Below are 19,882 nucleotides of genomic sequence, written 5' to 3' on the forward strand. Positions count from 1 at the left end.
AGGTAGAATTCCACATCAAAAATTCAGTCTTTATCACTTCCCTACTCGAGGACGAGCAGGAGTTAAGCTTGGGGATGCTTGATACGTCTCCAACGTATCTATAATTTTTGATAGTTCCATGCTATTATCTTGTCAAACTTTCGATGTTTGGTATGCCTTTTATATCTTTTTTGGGACTAACTTATTAACTCGTGCCAAGTGCCAGTTCCTGTTTTTTCCGTGTTTTTGACCCTTTTCAGAGGAGGATTTTAAACGGTGTCCAAACGGAATAAAACTTCCGAAAAGATTTTTTCCGGAACAGAAGATACACGCCAGACTTGAGAACCAATGCACGGGCCAGCAGGGAACCCCACAAGCCCCCTAGGCGCCGCCAGGGGGGCGCACCTAGCAGGGTTGTGGGCCCCCTGTGGCACGTCTGCCCTACCTCTTCCGCCTATAAATTCAGAAAAAATCCAAAACTGCGCGAGAGATCCACGAAAATACTTTTCCGCCGCCGCAAGCTTCTATCTCCGCAAGATCCCATCTGGGGCACGTTCTGGTGCCGTGCCAGAGGGGGGATTCGGATACGGAGGGCTTCTTCATCAACACCATGACCTCTCTGATGATGCGTGAGTAGTTCACCATAGACCTTCGGGTCCATAGCTAGTAGCTAGATGGCTTCTTCTCTCTCTTGGATCTTCAATACAAAGTTCTCCATGATCTTCATGGAGATCTATCCGATGTAATCTTCTTTGCGGTGTGTTTGTCGAGATCTGATGAATTGTGGATTTATGATCAGATTATCTATGAATCTTATTTGAGTTTCTTCTGATCTCTTATGCATGATTTCATATCCTTGTAATTCTCTTCGAGTTGTGGGTTTTGTTTGGCCAACTTGATCTATGATTCTTGCAATGGGAGAAGTGCTTGGTTTTGGGTTCATACCGTGCGGTGACCTCACCCAGTGACAGAAGGGGTAGCGAGGCACGCACCATGTTGTTGCCATCAATGGTAAAAAGATGGGGTTTTCATCATTGGTTTGAGTTTATCCCTCTACATCATGTCATCTTTCCTAAAGCGTTACTCTGTTTGTCATGAACTCAATACACTAGATGCATGCTGGATAGCGGTCCATGTGTGGAGTAATAGTAGTAGATGCAGAAAGTATCGATCTACTTGTCTCGGACGTGATCCCTATATGTATGATCATTGCCTTAGATATCGTCATGACTTTGCGCGGTTCTATCAATTGCTCGACAGTAATTTGTTCACCCACCGTATCATTTGCTATTTTGAGAGAAGCCTCTAGTGAACACTATGGCCCCTGGGTCTACTTCACACCATATTTTCAGCCTTACTCTTTTACTTTGTTGCACTTTCCGCCTTCACATCTCACTTTGCAATCAATCTTGAAGGGATTGACAACCCCTTTATAGCGTTGGGCGCAAGCTCTTTTGTGTTTGCGCAGGTACTCTGGACTTGACGCGATTCTCCTACTGGATTGATACCTTGGTTCTCAAACTGAGGGAAATACTTACTGCTCCTGTGCTGCATCACCCTTTCCTCTTCAAGGGAAAAACCAACGCAAGCTCAAGAGGCAGCATGCCTCCATACCACCCACATGAAGGAGGCCACAACGGTAGTCCATCTAGTCATGATGGTCTGCAGTGAGCATCACATTGGCCTCACACGAGAGGGTCGATAGACCACCAATCTACCTCACTAACAAGGACAAGAATAGTGGCCTCCAGCCCTTCCGCGAGGTGACATATGCAGACCTCTCGGAGAAGCAGGATCATCCACGGACTCAGACATTGATACCTCCTTTGATCAAGAGGCATCCGAGTTTGAGGCCCATGGGAGATCTCCTTGCACCAAGTCATGATGACAGAGCCAACCACCAAAGCGTTATACATGACAGAGGCGATTGAGCCTGCGGCCTTAGGGCCTATGATGTCGGGGCTGATACTATACACGATGCAACCACAAATCAAACATGTACTGATGCCTCAACCGCAGGTGAGTACAGGACTCCCCCTGGGTTCACCAGCAGGTCCCACCATGACTGTTGCAACCTTATGTGGCACCATGTCGGCATTGCCACCAGTGACAGGGTACACCCTGGACTACTTTACGACGGCCATCACCGTGACCGACCCCGCATCATGAATGTTGGAGGCCTTACGCGTGTCCCAGCTTAACGCACAACTCGTGCTTTAGCAAAACGTGCTGGAGATATCCGCCCATGAAGCCCAATGGAACAAGACAATGACGCGTGTGACAGGGTCCACGACCCACAGCGCGTGCGCAAGGGAGCCTGGCCTCAACCTTGACCAGGGCCACCAGGCCCAAGGAGTACTAGAGAACACTAAAGAGGCGAAGGCAATAAGCAGGTTTGCCAAGATAGAAGGTGGTGGCCGAATGGATCTGACCTACCCCTTGTGGAAACCCTAGGCCTCTCCTGACTATATAAAGGAAGGCCTATGTCCTCTTTAGGGATCCAATCTGAAACTCAACTCTCGGTACACATCTCAAACACCATTTTAATCCTCTACACAAGGTAATCCCCTCACCATGAATAACAAGACAAAGTAGGATGTAGGGTATTTTTCACACCCAAGATGCGATCCTGTCCTCAATTTGGCACGAGGGCCTCGTCAGGGATAGAAGCGCATCTCGTCGTTTCGCAAGAATGGATATCGTTACAAGTACATGTACTGAAAAGATGAGATATATGGAATTGGCTTACACTCGCCACAAGCTACATCAGAGTCACATCAGTACAATACATAATTAATAAGAAGAAGAGCAGGATCCGACTACGGACGAAAACAAACGAGAAAACAAAACGACGCCCATCCTTGCTATCCCAGGCTGCCGGCGTGGAACCCATCCTAGATCGATGAAGAAGAAGAAGAAGAAGAAGAACAATCAACGCGCTTAACCTTTACCTGTACCTGCAACTGGTGTTGTAGTAATATGTGAGCCATAGGGGACTCATCAATCTCATTTCCAAAGGTATCAAGAGTAGCAAAGCTTAATAGGAGAGGTATGGTTAAGTGGTGAGGCTGCAGCAAGCGACTAAGCATATGTGAGGTGGCTAACTTACGAGTACAAGAATAAAGAAGGGGGATGATCTACGCATAATAGATGTGACTACTGATGGTCAAATGAATGATCCTGAACATCTACTTACGTCAGACATAACCCCACCGTGTCCTCGATCGGAGAAGGAACTCACGAAAGAGACAGTCGCGGTTACGCACTCAGTTGGCATGTTTTAATTAAGTTAACTTAAAGTTATCTGGAACCAGTGTTAAACAAAGTTTCCACGTTGCCACATAACCGCGGGTACGACTTTCCGAAAGTTTTAACCCTGCAGGGGTGCTCAAACTAATCTATCACAAATTAGCACAAGCCGCATAGAAATCCTCGATCATGAAGCTCGCGATCTCGTCGGACTCCTTAGTGGAAAACCTCAACTCTGAGATTACCCAAAGCATCATCGGAATCTCGATGCACAAGACATTCGTCAAAGGTAAAACTAATCCAGCAAGGCCGCCCGGCGTGTCGACGAACCCGATAGGAGCCGCGTATCTCGTTCCAGGACATGACGGATGAGCAATACGTACGGTGGCCGGATAGAAATCCCCCAAGTTGCCCCGGGTGGCCCCACAAGTGGCTTCTGTTTTGGACGAGCACCAACAGCACTGGCCCCCTGTATTATGTTGAATTACTCCTCGGGTAGCGCTAACTCCCTATGCATTTCAGTATTAACAGAACTATTATGTTGGGCAAATGTAGAACCAATGTTGGGCCTTGCCAGACCCACTTTAATCTAAGACGAATTATCAAGGGGGTCCCCATAACAACCCCGATCGTGTTAGGAGTGCTCAATTATGGAACATAACACCGGTAGCCGAAACTAAGGCGGCAAAGGTGGAACAAAACACCAAGCTAGAAAGGTCGAGCCTTCCACCTTTTACCAAGTATATAGGTGCATTAAATTAAATAGCATTTAATAGGTTTATATAACAAGGAACCCATGCTTTCACATGGAAGCAACTGCACCTGCAACTAGCAACGCTAACACATGGTTACGCAAGCGGTAACATAGCCAATCAGTGGTTTGCTAGGTTGTGAACATGTTGAAGGTTTTCATGGCAATGTTGGGAGGCCGATATTAAACTGGTGGTAGGCAGCGAGACATAGCGACAGAAACGGTAAAACTAGCAAGGCAATGATAGTAATGGTATGGTATCTGGGGAAATGCTCATCTTGCCTGAGATCCCGCTTGGAAGAAGAATGACTCCGTGAAGCAGACGAACCGACATAGTCGAACGAGTCCTCACATTCTGACACATTTGCGGAACTCTATCGAGACGAAGGAAACCGGAAACAAGAATCAGCACACGATATTCACCACACGATGCACACCACATATGATGCATGAGCGATTGAATATATGCAAGACATGGCATGACAATTCACAACATTCAAACACTACACATTAAGTGAAGTTCAATATGCAACGAGTTGCATATTGACGAAACTCCACATACGAACTATTTAGTTCTATCCCGATTAGTTCCACGGCAATATTAATTGTTGGTTAAACATGGCAAGAGGTGAAGCGTGATTAAACTACTTATCTAGGCATTTTAAATGAGGTCGGAAATGACATATAGCACCTCCGAAACGACCTCACATGTTAATTTACAATTCTGTCCAGATCTGAACTAACACGTTTAAATGTTTATTGAACATAAAAATAGGTTCACGTGATTCTACGCGTTGTTCCAATCAATTTACACATAGAGAACATCTCCAACGGAGCTACGGATCAAAAGATACAAGCACCGCAAGATATGATGGGTTGAATGCAATATGTGTGCAAATGGCAGCCACAACATTTCAAAACATACAACCAGCAAGATAATATGAAACTACACGAGATTCTAAACAAGTTTCATATAGTACACGATCAAAATGGAGCAACGGTTCAACAACTACGAGCTAAACAAGAAATCACTACAATCTGCCAAAATCAGCCACATAGCATTTTCTACACCCTCGAACAACTAGCTACACAAAACCAAATTTCTCAAACAAGGCATGAGATGATAGAGGGCAAGATACCCTACAACATACTACTAATAACATCTAGCATGGAAGCATGGATCACTAGGAAAAGAACTCACAAAATGGTTGCTCACACGCAGTTTCAGACTTAGTGAAAATATCAGTTTCTCATAGTGCAGTTTGCGATCTGAAGGTATATTGACAGCAGCAAAACCATAAGCTACAGGACTCCAAATGGCATGAACATTTACAGCATGCTAGAGAATCTTAAAGTCTACAACTAACTGCATTGCACCAACCTCAAAAAAAGCTACATATCACGAGATAAACTCATGATAAGACAACAACAAAATATAACAGATTTCAGACTTAGAAATATTTCGGCATCTACAAATCAGCACTATTTTCTAGCAAGTTGAGAACAAGCAAACCACACCCAAACATGGATTTCTATTGCAACCAAAATTACCAGGGGCTAGCCTACACATCCAAGGGCATATCTCTAGTTGACAACTCCTTCATATCATGCACGGATGAAATCCCATAAAATAAACAAAAGGGCAACATGGCAAAATATCACGCGCACTAACTTGCTCAAAACCTAAAACTAAATGCACGGTTAAATTATATGGATTATTCTACCCCAAAAACATATATAACATGTGGGGTTGCAAAAATAAAATAACGACACACGAATATGTGAGATAATGTCCTAAACGCGATATAGCAAACTAGCGATGGAATCCTTCATGCAAAAATACAAACAACCACTCCAAAATACATGGCAAAAGGTCCCTAAAAACATGAGCATTTGATCTATGGGATTTGAGCAATCCGGACACGCACGATAATAAATACGGGACGATCCCCTATTAGGACAACATAAATTTCTAGGCAAACAGCGGGTCAAACCACATCAAACATGCAAGCAAGTTCCAAAATATTAATCTACGTGGGAAACTACACAACTTTCATATACAATACATCGCGATCCGACACACGGTTTAAAATCTACGGGCATTTTAATATCTAGCATTTTTTGAATTAATTAAATCGCAGAATATGCTAAATTAATTCACGGGCCGAACAGGGGTATGCACAACCTATTATACAGCGCCTAGGGCGGGGGATAGGCTCGGGTGCTCACCTTGGGCTGGTCGAAGGAGCTGGGCCGCCAGAGGAGCTCTCGGGTTGGCCAGCTGCGTGGGGGCGAGGCCTGGCCGTCCGAGCCGCGGGCGAGGGAAGATGGGCCGGCTTGGAGAGCTGGGCCGCGCAAGCTGGTCGAGGCTGGGCCAGGCTCGGGGCCGAGGCGGTTGGCTGCTGGGCCACTGGAGGCACTGGCCCACTCGGCAGCCGAGTGGGAGGAGCGGGCGCTCGGCCTCGCTCTCACGCGGGAGCCATGGCGGCGGCACCGGCGAGCATGGCAGGCGACAGGAGCACGAGGGAGGCCGAGAGGAGACTGGATCCACGGCGGGAGGCCGGATCCATGCCGGATATGGCAGGCGGAGCAACACGGGCGACGACGGCGGTCGCTGGGGCCGGCACGGGAGCTGCAATGGGGCGGCAAGGGAGTGTCGGCGGCGCGGAGCTGCTGCGAGGACCGAGCAGCGATGGCATGCCGGCGAGGTTGCCACGCAAGGGCGGTTGGCGACGGGTCCAACCGGAGGTCGACGGGAGGCCGCGGCGCGAGGCACCGGCGGAGCGAGGAGGCGCACGGTGGTCGGGAGCAAAGTTGGGGGCGGCGCGATCCGGGCCTCGGCGGGCCTAACCCGGGTCGGGCAGGCCCGGCGGCTCGAGGAGAGAGGAGGGCGACCAGGTGGCAGCTAGGGTTTGGGGATGGTGCGGATTTCGAGGAGGAGAGAGAGAGGGGCTAAATTAGGAAGGTGGAGGTTGTCTATTTATAAACACGGGGCTAGGGTTATCCGAATCCAGCCCCGTTTTCGCCCACGCGATCGGAATCGAACAATCTTGAACGCGGGACGGGCTAAATGGCCGTGTAGAGTAGGTCAGTCGGAGATGAGAAGGAAAACGGCACCAGGCAACGTAATTTAAAAACATCGAAAAACGTCCGACGATAGACCGAATACGGTGCCGCTACGGTCGACCGTTCGGGTACCAGACGGACTCCGATTGCGACGAAAATTGGCAGGCGGCCTACCTATAATATATAAAGACCGCACACCAAGTTCCAACCCAATCAGAGGAATTTTTATACACACTTTTAAAAACAAGATTTGAACGATGCCGCGGGCGCGTGCGTGTGTGGTCGGGCTCAGAACGGACAACGACGAGAACCGACAACTAATAACGGATGCAAGTTTTGAAAACTGGCGCCAACGGTATGCCGATACAATGCGGATGATTGATACATCTCCAACGTATCTATAATTTTTTATGGTTCCATGCTATTATCTAGTCAACTTTGGATGTTTTATCTGCATGAATATGCTATTTTATATCTTTTTTGGGACTAACCTATTAACTTAGTGCCAAGTGCCAGTTTCTGTTTTTTTCCTTGTTTTTGACCCTTTTTCAGACGGAGTCCAAATGGAATGAAACTTTACGATGATTTTTCTAGACCAAAAGAGACCCCCGAAGCTTTGGAAGAAGGCCAGAAGAGCTACGAGGGAGTCACAAGCCCATGGGGCGCGACCTACCCCCCTGGTCGCACCGTGCAGGCTTGTGACCTCCTCGTGGGACCAACTGACGCAATTCCACCGCCATAAATTCCTATAAATTCAGAAACCCCCAGAAAGAAACCTAGATGGGGAGTTCCACCGCCACAAGCCTCTGTAGCCACCAAAAACCAATCTGGAGTCCGTTCCGGCACCCTGCCGGAGGGGGAGTCCATCTCCGGTGGCCATCTTCATCATCCCGGCGATCTCCATGACGAGGAGGGAGTAGTCTTCCCTCGGGGCTGAGGGTATGTACCAGTAGCTATGTGTTTCATCTCTCTCTCGTGTTCTTGAGATGTCTTGATCTCTATGTATCGTGGGCGTTGCTACTATAGTTGGATCTTATGATGTTCTTCCCCCTCTCCCTCTTGTAATGAATTGAGTTTCCCCTTTGGAGTTATCTTATCAGATTGAGTCTTTAAGAACACTTGATGTATGTCTTGCATGTATCTATCTGTTGTGATCAACTTGCGGGTTTGTGACAATTGGGAACCTATGCATATGGGTTGGCACACGTGGATTCATGTGAGTACTCGATGTATGTTTTGGTGATCAACTTGCGGGTTCGTGACTTTGGGAACCTATGCATAGGGGTTCGCACACGTTTTGACTCTCAATTAGAAACTTTGGGGCACTCTTTGAAGTTCTATGTGTTGGTTGAATAGATGATTCAGAGATTGTGTGATGCATATCGTATACTCATGCCTACGGATACTTGAGGTGACAATGGAGTATCTAAGTGACATTAGGGTCTTGGTTGATATGTATCTTAAGGTGTTATTCTAGTACGAACTCTTGAATAGATCGATCAGAAAGAATAACTTTATGGTGGTTTCGTACCCGACAATAATCTCTTCGTTTGTTCCCCGCTATTAGTGACTTTGGAGTGACTCTTTGTTGCATGTTGAGGGCTAGTTATAGAATCCAATTATGTTATCTTTGTTGAGAGAACTTCACTAGTGAAAGTATGAACCCTAGGCCTTGTTTCCACGCATTGCAATACCGTTCGTGCTCACTTTTGTTACTAGTTACCTTTCTGTTTTTGTCATTTCAGATTACAAAAACCTATATCTACCATCCATATTGCACTTGTTTCACCATCTCTTCATCGAACTAGTGCACCTATACAACTTACCATTGTATTGGGTGTGTTGGGGACACAAGAGTCTCTTTGTTATTTGGTTACAGGGTTGCTTGAGAGAGACCATCTTCATCCTACGCCTCCCGCGGATTGATAAACCTTAGGTCACCCACTTGAGAGAAAATTGCTACTGTTCTACAAACCTCTGCACTTGGAGCCCAACAACGTCTACAAGGAGAAGGTTGCATAGTAGACATCAAGCATTTTTCTGGCGCCGTTGCCGAGGAGGTTAGCACTTGAAGGTATATCTTTAGATCTTGGAATTGAATCTTTTTGTTACTTGTTCTTTCGCTAGAAAACTACAAAAATATGGAATTGAGGATGCCTCATATGCTCCATCTTTTCGATGTCTTTCGTGAGCATGATGGGAAGGAAAATTGTGCTCAAGTGCTGAAAGAAGAATTACATAGAATGCTTGGCATAGAATACGTGAATGATGAGCATGATTGCAATGTTCTTAGCATGAATTCTTTGAATACCCATGATGCTAATGATATGCAAAGCCACAAGCTTGGGGATGCTATATTTGACGAAGATGATCTTTTTAGTTCTTCCACTTTGAATGATCAAAAACATTTTGATGAAAGCATGCCCCCTATCTATGATGATTATTGTGAGGATACTTATGCTTTGAAGAAGAGGGATGATAAAGCTTGTCATACTCTCGAGAACCCCTTTGCTAAACCTTGCTTTTTCATTGTGGATACAATTTGTAGTGCTCAAGTCTTTTACGATAATCCCACTACTATTCTTGAGAATAGATTTCCTTATGTGGAGAGTAGTAAAATTTCTATGCTTGTAGATCATGAAAAGAATGCTTTAGGTGCTGGTTATATTGTTGAATTCATTCATTATGCTACTGAAAATTACTATGAGAGAGGATCATATGCTTCTACTTATTGCAATAGTATCAAGTTTCCTCTCCATGTGTTGAAATTTTTGAAGCTATGCTTGTTTTTCCTTCCTATGCTAGTTGATACTTGCTCCAATAAATTGTTAGTTCACAAAATCCCTATGCATAGGAAGTGTGTTAGACTTAAATGTGCTAGCCATATGCTCCATGATGCTCTCCTTGTGTTTCGATCCTTACCTTTTATGTCAGCATCATTGAAATCAATGCCTAGCTAAGGGCGTTAAACGATAGCGCTTGTTGGGAGGCAACCCAATGAATTTATTTTTGCCTTTTTCTTTCTGTTTTGCTTTTTCCACACCATCATAATTCTGTTGTGATTGTGTTTTTTGAGTTTTAATTAGCGTTTGTGCCAAGTAAGGCCTTTATGATAGCTTGGGTGATAGTTGTTTGATCATGCTGGAAAAAGACAGAAACTTTCTGCTCACGAAATGATTTTTCATTTTTATTCAGAAAGAGCTTTTGCGTTGATTATTTTTGCTTCTGATAGATATTATTTTTTCCCAAGCCATCATAAGTTTTCAGATGTTTTGAGGTAATAGAAATATACGAAGTATACAGATTGCTACAGACTGGTCTGTTTTTCACAGATTCTGTTTTTGGTGAGTTGGTTGCTTGTTTTGATGAAACTATGGTTAGTATCGGGGGTACTAGCCATGGAAAAGTGAGAATACAGTATCCCAACATCAATATAGGTAGAATTCAAGTTTTCTACAGTACCAAGAGAAGTGGTAGTTTGTTTTCTTGTACTAATGTTATCACAAGTTTCTGTTTAAGTTTTGTGTTGTGAAGTTTTCAAGTTTTGGGTGATGTTCTCATGAACAAAGAGATAAGGAGTGGAAAGAGATCAAGATTGGGGATGCCCAAGGCATCCCAAGCCAAATTCAAGGACACCAAAAAGCCTAAGCTTGGGGATGCCCCGGGAAGGCATCCCCTCTTTCGTCTTCAATCCATCGGTAACATTACTTGGAGCTATATTTTTATTCACCACATGATATGTGTTTTGCTTGGAGCGTCTTGTATCTTAGGAGTCTTTTCTTTTTGTTGTGTCACAATAATCCTTGCTGCACACCTTTTTGAGAGAGAGATACATGCACTCATCGTGATTTTGCTAGATACTTTTGCTCTTGTGCTTCAGTTATATCTTTTGAGCTAGATACTTTTGCTCTTGTGCTTATCTTATATCTTTAGAGCACGGCGGTGCGTGATTTGGTAGTTGGCTTATGCTATGAAAGTAGTCCCAAATGTGATAGGTACCCAAAGAGGATACAAAAACCTCCATCTTCATGTGCATTGAATAGAAAGAGAAGTTTTGATTTCTCTCAATTAGTTTTGAGACGTCGATTCGGTAGTATTAAGAGTTATGTTAGTAGGGTGTTGTGAATCTAGAAATACTTGTGTTGAAGTTGGTGATTCCCGTAGCATGCACGTATGGTGAACCGCTATGTTAGGAAGTCAGAGCATAATTGATCTATTGATTGTCATCATTTGTGTTGAGGTCGGGATCGCGCGATGGTTAACACCTACCAACCCTTCCCCTCGGAGTATGAGTTTAGCACTTTGTTTCAATTACTAATAAAAACTTTCGCAACAAGTATGTGAGTTCTTTATGACTAATGTTGAGTCCATGGATTATATGCACTTTCACCCTTCCACCATTGCTAGCTTCTCTAGTGCCGCGCTACTCTCGCCGGTGCACAAAACCACCATATGCCTCCCTCAAAACAGCCACCATACCTACCTATTATGACATTTTCATAGCCATTCCGAGATATATTGCCATGCAACTCCCACCGTTCCGTCTCATGACTTGTGCCGTCACTCTCATATTGCCATTGCATGATCATAAGATAGATAGCGAGATGTTTCAATGTGATACGCCATGCTAGATCGTTGCACATCCCGGTACACTGCCGGAGGCATTTCCTATGGAGTCATCATCATTGTGATCTTTGAGCTGTGAGTAAATAAAAGTGTGATGATCATCATTATTAGAGATTGTCCCTTGTGAGGAAATAAAAAAAGAAGGCCAAAGACCCCAAAAACAAAAAAAAGGAGAAAAGAAAAAAGAGGCCTAAGATCCCAAATGAAAAAAAGAAAGAAAAAGATAGAAGGGACAATGCTACTATCTTTTTCCACACTATGCTTCATGATAGCACCATGTTCTTCATGATTGAGAGCTTCTTGCTTTGTCACTACCATACACTAGTGGGAATCTTCATTTTATAACTTGGCTTGTATATTCCAATGATGGGCTTCCTCAAAATTGCCCTAGGTCTTCGTGAGCAAGCAAGTTGGATGCACACCCACTAGTTTTCCTTTTGAGCTTTCACATACTTATAGCTCTCGTGCATCCTTTGTATGGAAATTCCTACTCATTCACATTGATATCTATTAATGGGCATCTCCATAGCCTTTTGATACACCGAGTCAATGTGACCATCTCCGCCTTTTTGTCTCACAACCACCACCACACTCTATTCCACCTATATATAGTGCTATATCCATGGCTCGCGCTCATGTATTGTGTGATAGTTATAAAAAGTTTGAGAAAGTAAGAGTGCAGAAACAATTACTTGGCCAATTCTGGGATTGTACATGATTTAAATTAGTTCTGTGGGGATGATGGAGCATAGCCAGACTATATGATTTTGTAGGGATAACTTTCATTGGCCTTGTTATTTTGAAAGTTCATGATTACCTTGCCAGTTTGCTTGAAGTATTAATGTTTTCATGTCAATAGAAAACTATTGTTTTGAATCTTATGGATCTGAACATTCATGTCACGTGAAAGAAGTTGCAAAGGACAACTATGCTAGGTAGCATTCCACATCAAAAATTCAATCTTTTTCATTTCCCTACTCGAGGATGAGCAGGAGTTAAGCTTGGGGATGCTTGATACGTCTCCAACGTATCTATAATTTTTGATGGTTCCATGCTATTGTCTTGTCAACTTTGGATGTTTTATATGCATGAATATGCTATTTTATATCTTTTTGGGACTAACCTATTAACTCAGTGCCAAGTGCCAGTTTCTGTTTTTTCCGTGTTTTTGACCATTTTTCAGACGGAGTCCAAATGGAATGAAACTTTACGATGATTTTTTTTGGACCAAAAGAGACCCCCGAAGCTTTGGAAGAAGGCCAAAAGAGCCACGAGGGAGTCACAAGCCCATGGGGCGCGACCTACCCCCCTAGCCGCACCGTGCAGGCTTGTGACCTCCCCGTGGGCCCAACTGACGCAATTCCACCGCCATAGATTCCTATAAATTCAGAAACCCCGAGAAAGAAACCTAGATGGGGAGTTCCGCCGCCGCAATCCTCTATAGCCACCAAAAACCAATCTGGAGCCCATTCTGGCACCCTGCCGGAGGGGGAATCCATCTCCGGTGGCCATCTTCATCATCCCGACGATCTCCATGACGAGGATGGAGTAGTTCTCCCTCGGGGCTGAGGGTATGTACCAGTAGCTATGTGTTTGACCTCTCTCTCTCTCTCTCTCTCGTGTTCTTGAGATGTCTTGATCTCTATGTACCGTGGGCTTTGCTACTATAGTTGGATCTTATGATGTTCTTCCCCCTCTCCCTCTTGTAATGAATTGAGTTTCCCCTTTGGAGTTATCTTATCGGACTGAGTCTTTGAGAACACTTGATGTATGTCTTGCACGTGTCTATCTGCTGTGATCAACTTGCGGGTTTGTGACAATTGGGAACCTATGCATATGGGTTGGCACACGTGGATTCATGTGAGTACTCGATGTATGTTTTGGTGATCAACTTGCGGGTTCGTGACATTGGGAACCTATGCATAGGGGTCGGCACACGTTTTGACTCTCCGGTAGAAACTTTGGGGCACTCTTTGAAGTTCTATGTGTTGGTTGAATAGATGATTCAGATATTGTGTGATGCATATCGTATAATCATGCCACGGATACTTTAGGTGACAATGGAGTATCTAGGTGACATTAGGGTCTTGGTTGATATGTATCTTAAGGTGTTATTCTAGTACGAACTCTTGAATAGATCGATCAGAAAGAATAACTTTATGGTGGTTTCGTACCCGACAATAATCTCTTCGTTTGTTCCCCGCTATTAGTGACTTTGGAGGGACTCTTTGTTGCATGTTGAGGGCTAGTTATAGGATCCAATTATGTTATCTTTGTTGAGTGAACTTCACTAGTGAAAGTATGAACCCTAGGCCTTGTTTCCACGCATTGCAATACCGTTCGTGCTCACTTTTGTTACTAGTTACCTTGCTGTTTTTGTAATTTCAGATTACAAAAACCTATATTTACCATCCATATTGCACTTGTTTCACCATCTCTTCACCGAACTAGTGCACCTATACAACTTACCATTGTATTGGGTGTGTTGGGGACACAAGAGACTCTTTGCTATTTGGTTGCAGGGTTGCTTGAGAAAGACCATCTTCATCCTACGCCTCCCGCGGATTGATAAACCTTAGGTCACCCACTTGAGGGAAAATTGCTACTGTTCTACAAACCTCTGCACTTGGAGGCCCAAAAACGTCTACAAGGAAAAGGTTGCGTAGTAGACATCAATGATGCGCATGATGCGATGATGATGCAACAAATAAAAATAATCACACGATGAAAACGGAATAAAAGGGGAATCTTTTGGAACGTCGGTGTCGGGCTGTCAAAGTATTATTCTTCAGAGGCCCAAACCTGGCTAAATTGTCTATGTAGACTCTGTCCCAGTTGGGATCTAACGGGATCTGCTCCATCAGGTTGCACACCACACACGGGCGACGTTGATCAGAGAACGAACCTGGCATGGGGAACCTTTAGAGGTCGTTGATCTATCGTGAGGTCATTGTCTCGCGATCGGATCTTTCAAGATGGTTGTTGTTGGATCGAGGCGATTCCTTGACGCCTCGCCATCACGCTTCGTCAAAAGCGTCTATAATAGACAAGGGAAGGCCCAAGAGGTCTACGATCAGCCCGATCACCTCGCATGAAGACGCATCGTATGCCCTCCAAGGTGCTACGAGGCCTAGGGAGACACCTCCCTGAACATGAAATTCACGATGGCACACACGTGTCAAAACCAAAAGCTTGCAAGGCATGCAATCTACACAAAATAGGCATGGATAGAGAACGGTTGATGTGGTCCCAAGAAACGATGAGCTTCAACGCTGGAGATTGTCTCGAATATGTTGTATAGCTGGGCAAGCAAGCCATGGTGCTAGATCCCATCGTCGGGGGCTCCCGCCTTTCACGCGTCCTCGTGGAGAGAGGCAGCGTCTCAACATTATATTCACCGACAACCTGGAAAATATGAAGGTCTCTTTGTCAAGAGTACGGAGGTCAGGCGTAGGGCAGATCTAACTTGAGGTCGTCTTGCGAGACGAGTCCAATTACTGATGCAAAATCATCCAGTTCGAGGTCACCCTCTTCAATATCGGCTACCATGCGATCCTAGTCAGACCCGTGTATGTAAATTCATGGCAGTTTCACCCTACACCTACCTGCAACTAAAGTTGCTTGGCCCGAAAGGTATGATCATCATACGGGGAACCACGGACAAGGCCTACAAAGCAAAAGTGACAAATATGGAGCTCGCTGAGGCCGCCCACACCTCTGTTGAGCTCGCCAAGATAAGAGAGCGGATAGGGCCATCAGAAGCCGAGCTCCCCCAAAAACCGAGGCGTGGCTCCATCTTCCAATTGGCCAGACATGCCAAAAGGTTCCAGGTTCACCGAGAAGATCCTCACAAAACAGTGACTACCGGTGGAGACCTCTCGGAGGGCCAGGAGGCAGACCCTCCTTGCTTTTCTTTGAGACAATTGGAACATATTTGCATGGAAAGCCTTCGACTTACCAGGAGTGCTGATGGAGAAGGCCAAACACTGGTGGAACGCTCGTAAGGATGCAAGGCCGGTAAAAAAAGCCTTATGGCGCTTCGTCACTTGTGATGGCGTTGGGATTTCCCCGAAGAAAAAGGGTGATGTAGTATAGTATAGAAAAGTATTTCCCTCATATTAGAACCAAGATTTATCGAACCAGTAGAAAAGCTAACCAAACAACTATCAGGAGCATCTACACACAAAAGAGCAAATACTTGACCCCAACGCGAGCAAGAAGGTTGTCAATCGCCTCGTACTCATTAGCGACAAGATTAAATCTGATAGTGATAGATTAATAAATTATAAACTAAAAAGGTAAATAAATTACAACAATATATTTTTTGTTTTGTTAATATGATTAAACTATACCCGGAGGCCATAGTTTTCACTATAGGCATTGTTGTTAATGTTGAGTTTCTGCGTCCATTTTCATTAAACAAATTTGCATATACATTTTAAATAGCAAAACCCAAAACAAAAAACTCTCTTTATGATCCACAAGTTGGGGTAGTCTAAAGGTGAAACCCATCAGATTTCTCAACCAACTCATGATTCTCACGCATGGATAGCAAGCTTTCACGCACCCGTGTCCGTTGCTAGTTCTTGATGATACTCGAGTCCTTCAGATCTCTCTTCACGAACTCCTCTTATGTCAAGTTTGGTCTGCCAAGACCTCTTTGAACATTATCATTACGTTTTACACTAGTAGAAAATAGGGCTATCATTCGGCCCTAGCCAGCCCATTAGTCCCGGTTCTTCAAGAACCGGGACCAATGGGGGGTATTAGACCCGGTTCGTGAGCCCAGGGGGCCGGCCGGGGCCTCGTGGGCATTGGTCCCGGTTCGTGTAGAACCATTTGTCCCGGTTCGAGCCACGAACCGGGACCAATGGTCCTCGTTGCTGGCCCACAACCATTGGTCCCGGTTGGTGGCATGAACCGGGACAGAAGGGGTGGTTTTAGTCCCGGTTCATGCCACGAACCGGTACAAATAAGTTGCCTATATATACCCATCGCCGCAGCAGAGCACTCTGTTTTTTTTGGCCGGCGAGGGGAGGGCATTTTGGTGCTCTAGCTCACCTCCTATGCACATGAGGTGTTCGATGAAATGCCCGAGCCACACTAGTTAAGCTTTCTCCTCTCGAAGCTCGACCTAGGAGTTTCATTTTTCCCGAGATTTGTCTAGATTTAGGGGTCCGTCAAGCCCCGTCCCCGTTTTCACCGCCGTTGATCGCCCGCGCCGATCTCGTCGCCGGCACCACCGTGGTGAGCCTCTTGTTCTTATCTTCTTTATGATACTTGTCTGATTTTCTTACTTTAGATAGATATTTGTCTGATTTTCTTAATTTTGACACACATAATTATATGTAATGCACGCAGATGAACCGGCAATGGATGTATGGTGACAGACACACCTCCAAGTACATTAAGGGCGTGCATATTTTTCTCCAAGTGGCTGAGGCAAACAAGCAAAATGGTTTTATGTGTTGTCCATGCAGTAAATGTGGGAATACGAAGTCTTACTCTCACCGGAAAATCCTTCACACCCACCTGCTTTACAAGGGTTTCTTGCCACACTATAATGTTTGGACGAGGCACGGAGAAATAGGGGTTATGATTGAAGACGGCGAAGAAGAATAGGACGATGACAACTATGTGCCCCCTGAATACGGTGATGCTGCAACGGGGGGAGCTGCTGAAGATCAAGACGAATCAGGCGATGTGCCCGATGATGCTGCAACGGGGGAAGCTGCTGAAGATCAAGAGAAACCAGACGATGTGCCCGATGATGATCTCCGCCGGGTCATTGTCGATGCAAGGATGCAATGCGAAAGTCAAAAGGAGAAGCTGAAGTTCGATCGCATGTTAGAGGATCACAAAAAAAAGTTGTACCCCAATTGTGAAGATGACAACACAAAGTTGGGTACCGTACTGGAATTGCTGCAGTGGAAGGCAGAGAATGTTGTTCCTGACAAAGGATTTGAGAAGCTACTGGAAATATTGAAGAAGAAGCTTCCAAACAAATATGTCTGTAACCGCGCTAGGCCAGAAGGAAGCATCTCCATGGGCCATCAAACAGAGGATGTCATTGGGTTTTGTGTTGACTTCATTCCTGACCTTAAGAAGATATGTCTCCCTAAATCGCGGTATGAGGGGAGACTGACTGGAAAAGGCACGCTTGGAGGGGAGACAGTAATATGCAGGGATGGATATTTTTGGTCTGAAGCACACTGCACAGTTCTACAGAACTCTACCTTGGTGACCCCTTATGTCGATGAACACAAGAACAGTCTGCGCTCCAAACACCCGGAGCAGTGCGACGACTGGATTACATGTGAACACATCAGGACTTTCAGCAGTTGGTTGGAAACACGTCTGAGAGATGAAAACACTGTTTGTGATGAGTTGTACTCGTTGTCCAGGGGACCATCTTCGACTGTTACGATTTGGAAAGGATACGAGATAAATGGGAATACATTTTACACGATCGCCCAAGATCAAAAGAGCACCAACCAAAACAGCGGTGTCCGCTTTGATGCAGCCACCGAGAGGGGAAAGGACACATATTATGGTTACATAGTGGACATATGGGAACTTGACTACGGAGTAGATTTTAAGGTCCCTTTGTTTAAGTGCAAATGGGTCAATCTGTCACGAGGCGGGGTACAGGTAGACCCACAGTACGGAATGACAACAGTGGATCTGAACAATCTTGGGTACATTGACGAATCGTTTGTCCTAGCCAATGATGTGGCACAAGTTATCTATGTGAAGGACATGTCTACCAAACCGAGAAAAAGAAAAAATAAGGACATGTTATCTATGTGAAGGACATGTCCGGGACTGGGCTCCGCCCGGCTGGTATTGGGAGGTGCTACCTTCCGGGGGGCGTAGGTTGGTGAGGAGGCAGCCCGTTGTTGACCCGATCCTTGTTTGGTGGCGGTCGCGTGGACCAGTGACGGTGCCGAGGCTTCCGGACACCGCGGAGGTGGTACGTCATCGTGTCAGCGAGGAGGACGAGCACGTCCGTCGCTACATGGTTGCATTGGAGGGCAGGTTCGACAATACCTGGCAGGTTCTTCAGGGATCTCACTGGAGCTATGATCCTGTGATGGTTCCTTCTCTTTGGGTGTCCACCACCCGCGACGATACCCGTCGGGCGCTACGGTTCTAGCTGTATTAATGATGCTTTATGTATGATAGTATTCGAGGAGTATTAATTAGTGATAATATTCGACGATGTATGGACACAAGAGATCGATGATGTAGTCTTGCTTATAATTGAATGCATGCTAATTTGAATACTACTTTATTTTACGATTTGTTTTTGCTTATTGAATGTTCAAATTGGAAAAGTACTCCTACTTTGAATGCTAAAATTAGAGAGCACTATGCGGAAATCTAGGAGCCCCCCTCCATCATCCGCGTCGTCGTCCCCGTCACCGACCCCCCTCCGACCTCGAGTCAGGGTCTATATTGTTTTATGCTATTTTACCTTAAATAGGGTATTTAATTAGGTCCTCCCAAATACTAATGATCATGTTGTTGTAAATGTTGTATGACAATGTTGTAAAGGGTAGTAATTGGTCTCTTCTGCTGCTTTTCAGAGATGGAGTTCTTCACGGTTATACTTGAGAAATCCTCCAGGCTGGTGTTGCCGCACAATTTTGTGAAGATGCTGGATGGCCATCGGCCACAGAACATGAAGCTGAGGCAGGCCGGCAACGGGCTTCGCAAGCTGTGGGACGTGGAGGTGGTGTTCGACGCCGATGGCCGCATGTACCTAGATCGTGGCTGGAAGCAGTTCGTCCGTGCCTACGACCTGGGGATCGGGTACTTCCTTGTCTTCAGGTACGACGACAACGCCACGTTCGCCGTGAAGGTGTTCGACACGACTATGTGTCGGAGGCGCTACCAGGACGATGACGATGTCGGTACGCTCCGTCTCTTCTTCCTCTCCATTAGGCTATCTCTCACACCCAGTTTTTTTAAAAAAAATTTGCATTTGGCAAGGCAATGGGAGCAGGAGCAGCGAGTACTGCGACAGGTGCTATGTCTACGGCAGCAGCGACTCTGGCAGCAAAAGTAGCAGCGACTCTGGCGACGGCAAAAGTGGCAGCGACGATGGCCTCGCGATGGATGTCCCACAGCTGGGCGACAGGGCCATGCCAATTGTGGTAGAGGAGTACATCCCACAGCCTGGCCTGGGGCTTCGCCGCTCTAAACGCA

This window comes from Hordeum vulgare, chromosome 3H (genome assembly GCF_904849725.1).
Source record: "Hordeum vulgare subsp. vulgare chromosome 3H, MorexV3_pseudomolecules_assembly, whole genome shotgun sequence".
Classification (NCBI taxonomy): Eukaryota; Viridiplantae; Streptophyta; class Magnoliopsida; order Poales; family Poaceae; genus Hordeum; species Hordeum vulgare.